This window comes from Polypterus senegalus, chromosome 17 (assembly GCF_016835505.1).
Source record: "Polypterus senegalus isolate Bchr_013 chromosome 17, ASM1683550v1, whole genome shotgun sequence".
In the NCBI taxonomy this organism is placed as follows: Eukaryota; Metazoa; Chordata; class Cladistia; order Polypteriformes; family Polypteridae; genus Polypterus; species Polypterus senegalus.
The window spans coordinates 51,160,594-51,171,946 of record NC_053170.1 but is presented as its reverse complement, the minus strand read 5'-3'; the positions used below and the strand labels follow the sequence as shown (position 1 = coordinate 51,171,946).

The 11,353-nt window shown below is 39.2% G+C and overlaps 1 protein-coding gene across 3 annotated transcripts in view; it reads left to right on the top strand.

The window, feature by feature from the left end:
• Window positions 1-619: 619 nt before the first annotated feature.
• The window catches only part of LOC120517598 (nuclear GTPase SLIP-GC-like), a 151,213-nt gene continuing 140,479 nt past the window's right edge, over window positions 620-11,353 (top strand). For 2 of the 3 annotated variants that reach the window (XM_039740005.1, XM_039740009.1), the window contains exon 1: window positions 5,565-5,640. The gene's annotated coding sequence lies outside the window, so the exon portion shown is untranslated. Of the gene's footprint in view, window positions 719-5,564; window positions 5,641-11,353 lie in introns of those variants that run through there. The other variant, XM_039740008.1, reaches the window with a different exon arrangement.

Here is an 11,353-nt window from a genome sequence, read left to right as displayed (position 1 = left end):
TTCTTTCCACATATTTTATTAAAACAAATGCTTCATCCCACAACTATAAATAGGTGCCCAAGCTTGATAGTAAACTGCTGCGCTTTTATCATTTTCATCTCATTGTTAGTTGGCAGCTGATTAAGAAAACGAAAAGAAATTAAAAAGAGTCAATGATGCTGAAAATATAAACAATTAAGAAGTGATCTAATGAAAAACGAGGCATACAAATTTTGCTTGATTAATAATTTCTAATTCATAATTAGCTTCAAATTAATAAATTGGGCATAAAAAAAAATAAAAAAAAACATGGTCACTGCAGCCCTCCGGGGCTCATCCTGGAGAACCCCTGGACTACATGGTAACGTTACAAATACAATCTTCAGTCAACAACAATGGCAGACCTTGGATTTTATCTACTTCAAGAATTAAGGAGGATTTAAATAAACTCTTGTATCTAAACAATATTTGCATTTTATTTCCATATTAAAATAGAGTTTCTCTTTGAAAAAAAACCCAAACAGCTACATTGTGTCATAATTCAGGAGGCTCTGATTCCTCTTTAAACAAATTGTTCCTGTATAACTGCATGTATTCCAAGTACACGTCATATTCACGCCCAGACTTTACACAAGCAGCTTCCCCTGAGAGTCTGTTTAACAGAAGGTTTCATCAGTCTTAACCAGCGCATTTCTTTGGCCATTTTTATCTGATTTTATCTTTGCTAAATTTCCCGCAGGTAAGTTTCACCCTATTTTTCTGTTTTATTTTGTATGTGTAGATTTTCATAATACATTCATGTCTCAGGATTTTGTTTTATTATTAACCTCTGAGAATTCTTCAATGCATAGTTTCTTCGGTGTTAGCTTTCAAAATGTGTCTGGAAGGCGTACCTTTTCCTGACTCAATTGTAAATCAGCCACCACCTGCTCATTGCATTATTTACCTGATTATTCTCATACTTTCAGAGAAACTATTGAACTGTTGATCCTTTTTCTTTTACTACTCTAGAATCTTTATTTTCTGTGATATACAGTACTGTATCCTCTTTTTAAGTGAGTTTTCATCACCCCTTGTAGCTTTGAAATCTTTACTTGGGTTGTTTGGAATGATGTCCACTATATGAGAGGAGCCATGTACAGTATCATTATTGAAATAACCTTTTTACAAATGATTGCTTTTTTTATTCCCAATTATTAAAAATAATCCTTGTTTATAAGCTAGTTTTTTTAAGTTTTAATGGCATCACTGATAACAAATGCAGCAGGTTAAAGTGTTCATACCTGCAAGAAATATCTAAACTATTTCTGAATTAATTAAAATAAAATGTATGTGGTCATCTAGGATGGAAGTTAGGAACCCCTGGACTAATCCAGTGCTCCTGAAGTCCAGTTCTGGAGACTGCTGTAGCTGCAGGTTTTCATTAGAACCAGTTTCTTCTTTTAATTGGACTCATGTTAATTCCCTGAAGTAATCCGTGGTGCCACAGCCACCCAGCAGGGCTGCCCTCTAGTGTTCCTGAGGAGGTATTGCTTCATTGGTGCTCTCTCCACTGGTCCTTCCATTCCACTGGAGTCCCAGCTGGGTAATGGCCTGGCCACCCGTCACAGTATATAATGAATCCATCTTCATTTTACAAAGTACGTTTTAGAAGAAGAAAGCACAAAAAAAAATACACTGCAAAACAGAATAAGAAAATAGGATCAAATAGACAAAAATGTATCTGGGTGCTCTTGGGTTTAAGGGATTGTGGTCAGATTAGATCAGTGGTTTCCAAACTTGTCTTTTTTCCAATTTAGCTGCTTAATATTAATATTTCTGATAACAGAACTTGTCTAAACCTAGGCTTGTCAGTGTTTCCTTTCTCCTATATCTGATCATGTTTGTATTGTTGACTTTTCCTTTACAGGTATATAATCCAAATGATTTGTGTCCTAGAGCAACTTAGAAATTTTTAGTCCTTTGCTTTTTTCTTTTCCATTTTTTTCCAAATATTTTATTAAAAGAAATACTTCACGATGAGCCCACACAACTATGAATAGGTGCCCAAGCTTGATAGTCAACTGCTGTTCCTTTGTCATTCTCATCTCATTGTTAGCTGTGAGAGTTACAAGAGTCAATGACGATATTTAAGAGACAAATAAACAATTCAGGATTGTGATTTAATGAAAAATCTTCTTCTTTCGGCTGCTCCCGTTAGGGGTAGCTAAAGTGGATCATCTTCTTCCATATCTTTCTGTCCTCTGCATCTTGTTCTGTTACACCTATCACCTGCATGTCCTCTCTTACCACATCTATAAACCTTCTCTTAGGCCTTCCTCTTTTTCTCTTACCTGACATCTCTATCCTTAGCATCCTTCTCCCAATATACTTAGCATCTCTCCTCTGCACATGTCCAAACCAACACAATCTCGCCTCTCTGACTTTGTCTCCCAACCATCCAACCTGAGCTGACCCTCTAAGGTACTCATTTCTAATCCTGTCCATCCTCGTCACACCCAATGTAAATCTTAGCATCTTTAACTCTGCCACCTCCAGCTCTATCTCCTGCTTTCTGGTCAGTGCCACCATCTCCAACCCATATAACATAGCTGGTCTCACTGCTGTCCTGTAGACCTTCCCTTTCACTCTTGCTGATATCTGTCTGTCACAAATTACTTCTGACACTCTTCTCCACCCATTCAACTCTGCTTGCACTCTCTTTTTCACCCCTCTTCCACAATCCCCATTACTCTGTACTGTTGATCCCAAGTATTTAAACTCATCCACCTTGCCAACTCTACTCCTGCATCCTCACCATTCCACTGACCTCCCTCTCATTTACACACATGTATTCTGTCTTGTTCCTACTGACCTTCATTCCTCTCCTCTCTAGAGCATATCTCCACCTCTCCAGGGTCTCCTCAACCTGCTCCCTACTATCGCTACAGATCACAATGTCATCAGCGAACATCATAGTCCACAGGGACTCCTGTCTAATCTTGTCTGTTAACTTGTCCATCATCATTGCAAATAAGAAAGGGCTCAGAGATGATCCCTGATGTAATCCCACCTCCACCTTGAATGCATCCGTCACTCCTACCACAGACCTCACCACTGTCACACTTCCCTCGTATATATCCTGTACAACTCTTATATACTTCTCTGCCACTCCCTACTTCCTTATACAATACCACAGCTCCTCTCAAGGCACCTTGTCATATGTTTTCTCCAGGTACACAAAGACTCAATGCAACTCCTTCTGGCCTTCTCTATATTTCTCCATCAATACCCTCAGGGTAAACATCGCATCTGTGGTGCTCTTTCTTGGCATGAAACCATACTGCTGCTCACTAATCATCATCCCGCTTCTTAACCTAGCTTCCACTACTCTTTCCCATAACTTCATGCTGTGGCTCATCAATTTTATTCCCCTGTAGTTACTGCAGTCCTACACATCCCCCTTATTCTTAAATATCGGCACCAGTACACTTCTTCTTCACTCCTCAGGCATCCTCTCACTTTCCAAGATTCCATTAAACAATCTGGTTAAAAACTCCACTGCCATCTCTCCTAAATGCCTCCATGCTTGCACAGGTATGTCATCTGGACCAACAGCCTTTCCATTCTTCATCCTCTTCATAGCTATCTTTACTTCCTCCTTGCTAATCCATTGCACTTCCTGATTTTTTATCTCCACATCATCCAACCTCTTCTCTCTCTCATTCTCTTCATTCATAAGCCTCTCAAAGTACTCTTTCCATCTGCTCAACACACTCTCCTCGCTTGTGAGTACGTTTCCATCTTTATCCTTTATTACCCTAACCTGCTGCACATCTTTCCCAGCTCGGTCCATCTGTCTGGCCAATCGGTACAGGTCCTTTTCTCCCTCCTTAGTGTCCAACCTCTCATAGAACTCATCATACACTTTTTCTTTAGCCTACGCCACCTCTCTCTTCACCATGCGCCTTATCTCCTTGTACTCTTGTCTACTTTCTGTATATCTCTGACTATCTCACTTCTTCTTTGCCATCCTCTTCCTCTGTATATTCTCCTGTACTTCCCCATTCCACCACCAGGTTTCCTTTTCCTCCTTCCTTTGTCCAGATGTCACGCCAAGCGCCCTTCTTGCTGTCACCCTTACTACAGCTGCTGTAGTTTCCCAACTGTCTGGTAAATCTTCACTACCACCCAGTGCCTGCCTCCCCTTCTCCCTAAACTCAACCTTGCAGTCTTCCTTTTTCAAATTCCACCATTTGATCCTTGGCTCATGCCCTCTCTCTCTTCCTCTTCTTGATCTCCAATGTCATCCTACAGACCACCATCCTATGCTGCTTAACTACACTTTCCCCTGCAACTACTTTGTAGTCTTCAGTCTCCTTCAGATTGACTCTTCTGCATAGGATATAATCTACCTGTGTGCATCTTCCTCTTGTACATCACCCTATGTTCCTTACTCTTTTTAAAATACGTATTCACTACAACCATGTCTGACCTTCTTCAATCCTCTCCTTGACACCATACCTACCTATCACCTCCTCGTCTCCTCTGTTCCCTTCACCAACATTTCCATTGAAATCCGCTCCAATCACCACTTTCTGTCTCTTGGGTATACTGTTCATCACTTCATCGAACTCACTCCAAAAATCTTCTTTCTCACCCATTGCACAACCAACTTGCCGGGTATATGCACTAACAACATTCATCATCACACCTCCAGTTTCCAGCTTCATAATCATTACTCTACCTGACACTCTTTTCACCTCCAAAACACTCTTGACATACTGTTTCTTTAGAATAACCCCTACCCCATTTCTCCTCCTATCCACACCATGATAGAACAATTTGAATCCACCTCTGATCCACCTGGCCTTACTGCCCTTACATTTAGTCTCTTGCATGCATAATATATAAACCTTCCTTCTCTCCATCATATCGGCTAACTCTCTCCCCTTACCAGTCATACTGCCAACATTCAAAGTTCCTACCCTCAGTTCCACTCTTTTACCTTCCTCCTCTCCTCCTGCACATCTCCCCCGTCTTCTTCTCCTTCTTCTTCTTCTTTGGCCAACAGTAGCCCAATTTCCGCCAGCACCCTGTTGACTAACAGTACTGGTGGCGGTCATTGTTAACCCGGGGCTCAACCGATCCAGTATGGAAATTTGTATTGTTGTCTGCATATTGATTTGGCAAAAGTTTACACCAGATGCCCTTCCTAACGTAACACTCCTCATTTATCCGGGCTTGGGACTGGCACGAAGAAACGCATTGGTTTGTGCATCCCCTGTGGCTGGGTTGATTTAATGAAAAATGAAACAAACAAATGTTGCTAGATTCATAATTTCTTTAGTCTTAATAATTAGCTTCTAATTAATATATTGAGCTGAAATAAAAGAACTGAGGCCGCTGCACCCCTCCTGCTGGATCCAACCTGGAGATTCCCTGGACTAGGTGGTAATGTTACAAATATAATTTTCAGTCAGCAAACAAACACACAGTTATATTGATTCATAATTCAGGTAACTCTGACTCATCCTTAAATAAAAGGTTCCTGTATAAATGCATGACGCATTGCATTCCACGTGCACATTACGCTAACACCCAGACTTTATGCAAGCAGCCTCCCCTGAGCTTCTGTTTAACAAAAGGTTTCATCAGTCTTAACCAGCACATCGTCTTTGGGTATGTTTTATCTGATTTTATCTTTGTTATATTTACCACAGGCAAGTTTACCCTATTTTTCTCTTTCATTTTATGTGTAGATTTTCATGATACATTCATGTTTCTGCATTTTGTTCTATTATTTACCTCTGAGAATTCTTCTACGCACAGTTTCTTCAGTGTTAGCATACAACATGTGTCTCAAAGGCACACCTTGTCCTTACTGCATTGTAAATCAGCCACCACATGCTCATTGTATTAATTATCTAATTATTGTCATATTTGCAGATAAACTGCTGCACTGCTTATACTTTTTCTGTTACTATTCCAGAATCTTTATTTTCTGTGATATGCTGTATCCTGTTTTTAAGTGATTCTTCATCACCCCTTGTTGCTTTGAATTATTTTCTTGGGTTGTTTGTAAACATTTAATGATGTCTGCTGTGAAAAAAGCCATGTACATCATTGCTGAAATAATTTTTGTTTACAAACACGTTTTGTTACCGATTATCAAGAAGTAATCCTTTTTTTAAGCTAGCTTTACTCTAAAGTTTTAATGGCATCACTGACACCAAATGCAGCAGGTAAAAGTGTTCATATACCTATAAAATTTCTATGGTCTTCTAGAATGGAACTTAGAAAGCCCCAGCCTAGTCCAGTGGTCCTCAAGTACAGTTCTGGAGTCTGCTAAAACTGCATGTTTTCATCATAACCAATTTCTAATTTTAATTGGATCCATTTTTGTTTTGTTGCTTTCTAGTTTCTGTTCTATAGGACCGATCCAGAAATTATATTAATATTTCCATGATTCTTTATTTTATTAAAAGTAATATACAGAAAAATACTGATTTTTAAAGTAGTATTGTAAGAATATAAATTCAGTGCTGATTAGAGATCAGAAGCAAATCTTATAATCTGCAGATGCTTTTGTTTTACCTAAAATACTGAGGTGTAAGTTTCGCTTTCCTGAAACCTGGTGTTATGCAAATGCATCTGCTGGTGTTTTTTTAAAGGTGTTGATGAATCAGAGAGGCCAAGGCTTTTAAGGTGGAGGTGTGTTCATTTCAAAGCAAGTCTTTTCAAACAGAGTTATTAAAAGGCATCATTGAATGTTTAGTATTCATTGAATACTGAGCAATGTGTCAGCCAGTTTTACTTGTTTGTTTGTTAGTTTTGACTACTTTCTTTACCTTTTTGCATTTTTTATCTGAATTATGCTATGCAATGCAATAATGAACCTTTTCAGAATTTGTATACTATTAGTAAACATTAATTGGGAAAATTTGCCTATGCACATCATTTACTCTAAAACATAAGAAATGTTTCATGTAGGTTACACTTTGTTTGAATGTTCATAATTGCTGATAATAAATCATCTAAAATTTCAAGTAGTATCAGTTGTGACAAGTTCACATAGGTTTTACCTAACACGTTACATTAAACACCTAAGTAAATTGGCAACAAGAGAGGCAATTAATTTCCCATATTTCTAAAATTGAAAATAAATATGCAAGACCACGCACTGTTGAGCTCTACAAAACAAAATTCAAGTTGCTGCAGGTCTGGTCACTACATACATTTCCCCAATGCAAAAGATTTTTTAACAAATCATAGTGTATTGTTTTACTCTGGACAAAATTGGTTAGAGGTGGATTCAACTGTGTGGACTCCATGCAACAGATGAAACAATGGCGACATGGTGATTCTCATGTACCAAAAAAAGTAAAGGAAAAAGCCAGTGCTGGCAAGATCATATCAACTTTTTTATGATGATCAGTGTTTCAAAAGGCCCACATGACCAACTCTGCTCTGTGAATCTCTTGATTCAAAGAGATGCCACACCTATCTATTCTCCATACTGGACCCCATATGACTGCATCCTAAACATTACCTCTGAGGGACACATTATGTCAGTAATGAATATGTCAAGATACCTATAGAAGGGTGGTTCTACAAGCAAGACAAAACATTTTATTCAAGTAAAATGAAAAAGCCTCATAAATGTTGCAGCAAGTGATATGTTAAAGCCTCAGTCCTGCTTCTGTGTTTTCCTGTGTTCTTTTTTGCAGCTAGATAATATATGTAACCTGCTTCACAACAGTAAAATTTTAAGTATCTCCAAAAAATTAAGGGAACACTTAATCATTACAGTCTAACACCATAACAGCATGTCAGTTAAGCTTCAAGGATATCAGTCTGTCCAGTTAGGAAGCATAAGTGATTGTGAATCAACTTCACCTGCTTTGGTGCAAATGAAAGTAACAATAGGTTCACTGGAGAGGCAACAGCAAGATACCTCCAAATAGGGAATGGTTTTGTAGGTGATGGTCACAGACAGTTGTTCTCTCTTTACCCTTCGTGACTGATTCTTCTTTATTTTTGCGTTTTGCTAATTTCCTTGTCACCACTGGTAGCATGAGGTGGTACCTGCAGCTGATTCAAGCTGCACAGGTAGTCCAGCTCCTACACCTGCAAAACCATTCCTTTTTTGGAAGGTGTCTTGCTGTTTCCTCTGCAGTGCAACTGTTGTCACTTTCATTTGCATCAAAGCAGGTGAATATATGAGTACCTGTATACCGTATATTAAGAAGGCAAAAACATTTTTAAACCATGCCACTATACATATACATTAACATAAGGTTTGATGTGTGCTGCTGCATGCTACTCTGGTCCCATATTTGTGCATTGAGAGTTGGATCTGCATATCTGATGTTAAGTCAGGTCCATTCAATGTATAGTAATCCTTCCTCGATCGCGGGGGTTGCGTTCCAGAACCCCCCGCGATAGATGAAAATCCGCGAAGAAGAAACCATATGTTTGTATAGTTATTTTTATATATTTTAAGCCCTTATAAACTCTCCCACACTGTTAACATTATTAGAGCCCTCTAGACATCAAATAACACCCTTTAGTCAAAAGTTTAAACTGTGCTCCATGACAAGACAGAGATGACAGTTCTTTCTCACAATTAAAAGAATGCAAACATATCTTCTTCTCTTCAGGAGCAGAGAATTTCAGAGAGAGAGAGAGCTCGCAAAGAAAAGCAAACAATCAAAAAATCAATATGTGTGCTTTTAAGTTTGCTGAAGCACCGCAATAAAGCGGCATTTTTTAGAGGAGCGTCAGTATCTTCTAAGCAAATAGCCTCTGTGCAAACAACCCCTCTGCTCACATCTCCTCCGCGCAGAGAACGTCAGAGAGAGAGAGAGAGCGCGAGATTAAAGCAAACAATCAAAAAATCAAAAAGTGTGCTTTTGGAAGCACCGCGATAAAGCAGCATTTCTTAGAGGTGCGTCCGTATCCACTAGGCAAACAGCTTCTGTGCAAACAGCACCTCTGCTCACACCCCCTCCGTCAGGCACAGAGAATGTCAGAGAGGGTGAGATAGAGGCAGAGACAAGCAAACAATCGAGCACCGCGCAGGAGGCATATCTTATAGCATTGAGGAGTTTTAGTTAATATGTAATACATGCTCTGATTGGGTAGCTTCTAAGCCATCCGCCAATAGCATCCCTTGTATGAAATCAACTGGGCAAACAAACTGAGGAAGCATGTACAATAAATTAAAAGACCCATTGTCCGCAGAAATCTGCGAACCAGCGAAAAATCCGTGATATATATTTAGATATGCTTACATTTAAAATCCGCTATAGAGTGAAGCTGCGAAAGTCAAAACGCGATATAGCGAGGGATTACTGTAGTGGTAAGGCCGGAGTTATACTTCACGCAATGCGACGCATGCTGCAGCGGACGCTCCTGCTACGCAAGCGTTGTAGTGTTTATACTTGCGTGTGTACTTTACATAAATCTGGAGGAATCCACCAGGTGGCAGTGCAAGAGATTATCATGGTGTGAACATGTTCGGCTTCTCTGTGTTGTGAATTGCCTAGAACACATATTAAATTCCGATGACACCTTACCACAATATCTATGAAAAGGATGTTTATTGATTAAATCCATCAATCCAGGGATGTGTCCATTCCAGCAAGCATTGGGCACGAATAAGAAACAATCCCTGGACGAGGCCTCAGCTCATCGCAAGGTGAATACAAGCACACACACACACTAGCGTCATTTTAGCGACACCAAATCCCCAAATCTGCATATCTTTGGAAGGAAACCGGAGCACAATGTGGAATACAAGCAGGAAATACCTTATACCTAAGTTTAAATGAACTTATATGTAAAATGTAACATACACACTTTAATGCATTTCATCATAAAAGTGATATTAAGTATAAATCTAAAGATTCTAAATGTTCAGAGAGTTGGAATATCATACATTTAATTTGTTCTGTGTGGTGATCTATTGCTGCTTTCTGCTGCTGTCAGGTCCAAGAAGCTTGTAGCGATTAAAAACTGGGATGGTCTGCTTTAATGATAAAGTAAACTACGAGGTTAAAGTGGACATTTCAAGATTAAAGTCAAAATTTCCACTTTAATCACAAAATACACGTTTTCACCGTGTCCTTTATTTTTTTCTCAGTGGCTCAAATACAGCGCTATACATTATGTTGCTGTTGTGAAGTTGCAAAAAAAAAAAAAAAGCGTCACAAAAGATGGTATGTGAGACTTTTAAAATGTATCGTGTCATTACAATCGGGAATATGCGACACTTGAATATAAAAGCACCACGAATGCATCTGTATGTCGCCATTTTGCTTCACCACATCGAACCATTCAACAAACAGCAAAGCAGGCACATTGATCCCTGTAGGATCTGCATAGAGGCTTTCTGTCACATGTAAATAGTACACAGAGACTCTGATGTCACTCGCGCACGCGTCGCGTTAATTTCTGAGGACCTGCTCAGAGGACGAGTGCAATGTACGCTGGGAACACGTGGCAGCCATGATGCGGGCGCGTACACGTTCTGAGCGTGAAGTATAAACAATTAGACTCTACAAAGGGTACCAAAGTCTCCTCTTGGGTTTATGATTTGGAGAGACTGGAAAACTGGAGCAGCAGCAGTTCTGGTGGATGTTATATCAGATTGTGCTATTAAAGTATAAACTAGCCATCACAACACATCCTGCTATCTGTAGAAAGAAGGCTTTAATATTGGACAGGTGAACATCACTAATGCCTATAAGCACAAAGGAAGTATGGAAAATGGATAAATAACTTGTACCCTTACATGCTTCTATACATATATGTAAGTGTCATTCATGAGCAATGCATAGATATGAGGATGAAATCTTCAGAAAAAAAATTCAGTTTACTAGTCAGTCTACATCCCATTCTCACTTAACATTATGGACTCTGGGTAGTGACTGAAAGAACTGGGTCTAAAGAGTGGGTAGGATAATAACATAGGCAGACAAACGTGCCAATATGGAAAAATATCAAAGTGCAAATGCACCTGCTGTGTATTGAAAGGAATTGATTTAGGGGGCTTTGGCATGACTTTTGGATGCTTCCTGGGTGTCTGCAAAAGATGGCATACCAGGCATGACCCACTGAGTGAAGACCTAGCAACTGAAAGGATAATATCATTTGAGTGACTTTCTCAGACTTTTCAGCTGGCACTAACACAAGTATTTCTGACCAGATTTTTTGATTACCTAATGAGTCTGGAATGTGATCATCCCTTTTTGCGTATTTGTTTGACTGGTAACTGTTTGTCCTATGCCAAATGAGCTACTTGTGGTAGAAAAGCCTCACATAAAATTCCAATCCAGTTAGTTTCCCTAAGTCATACTGAACACAAAGTGATTCCCTTCTCTAATAGAGA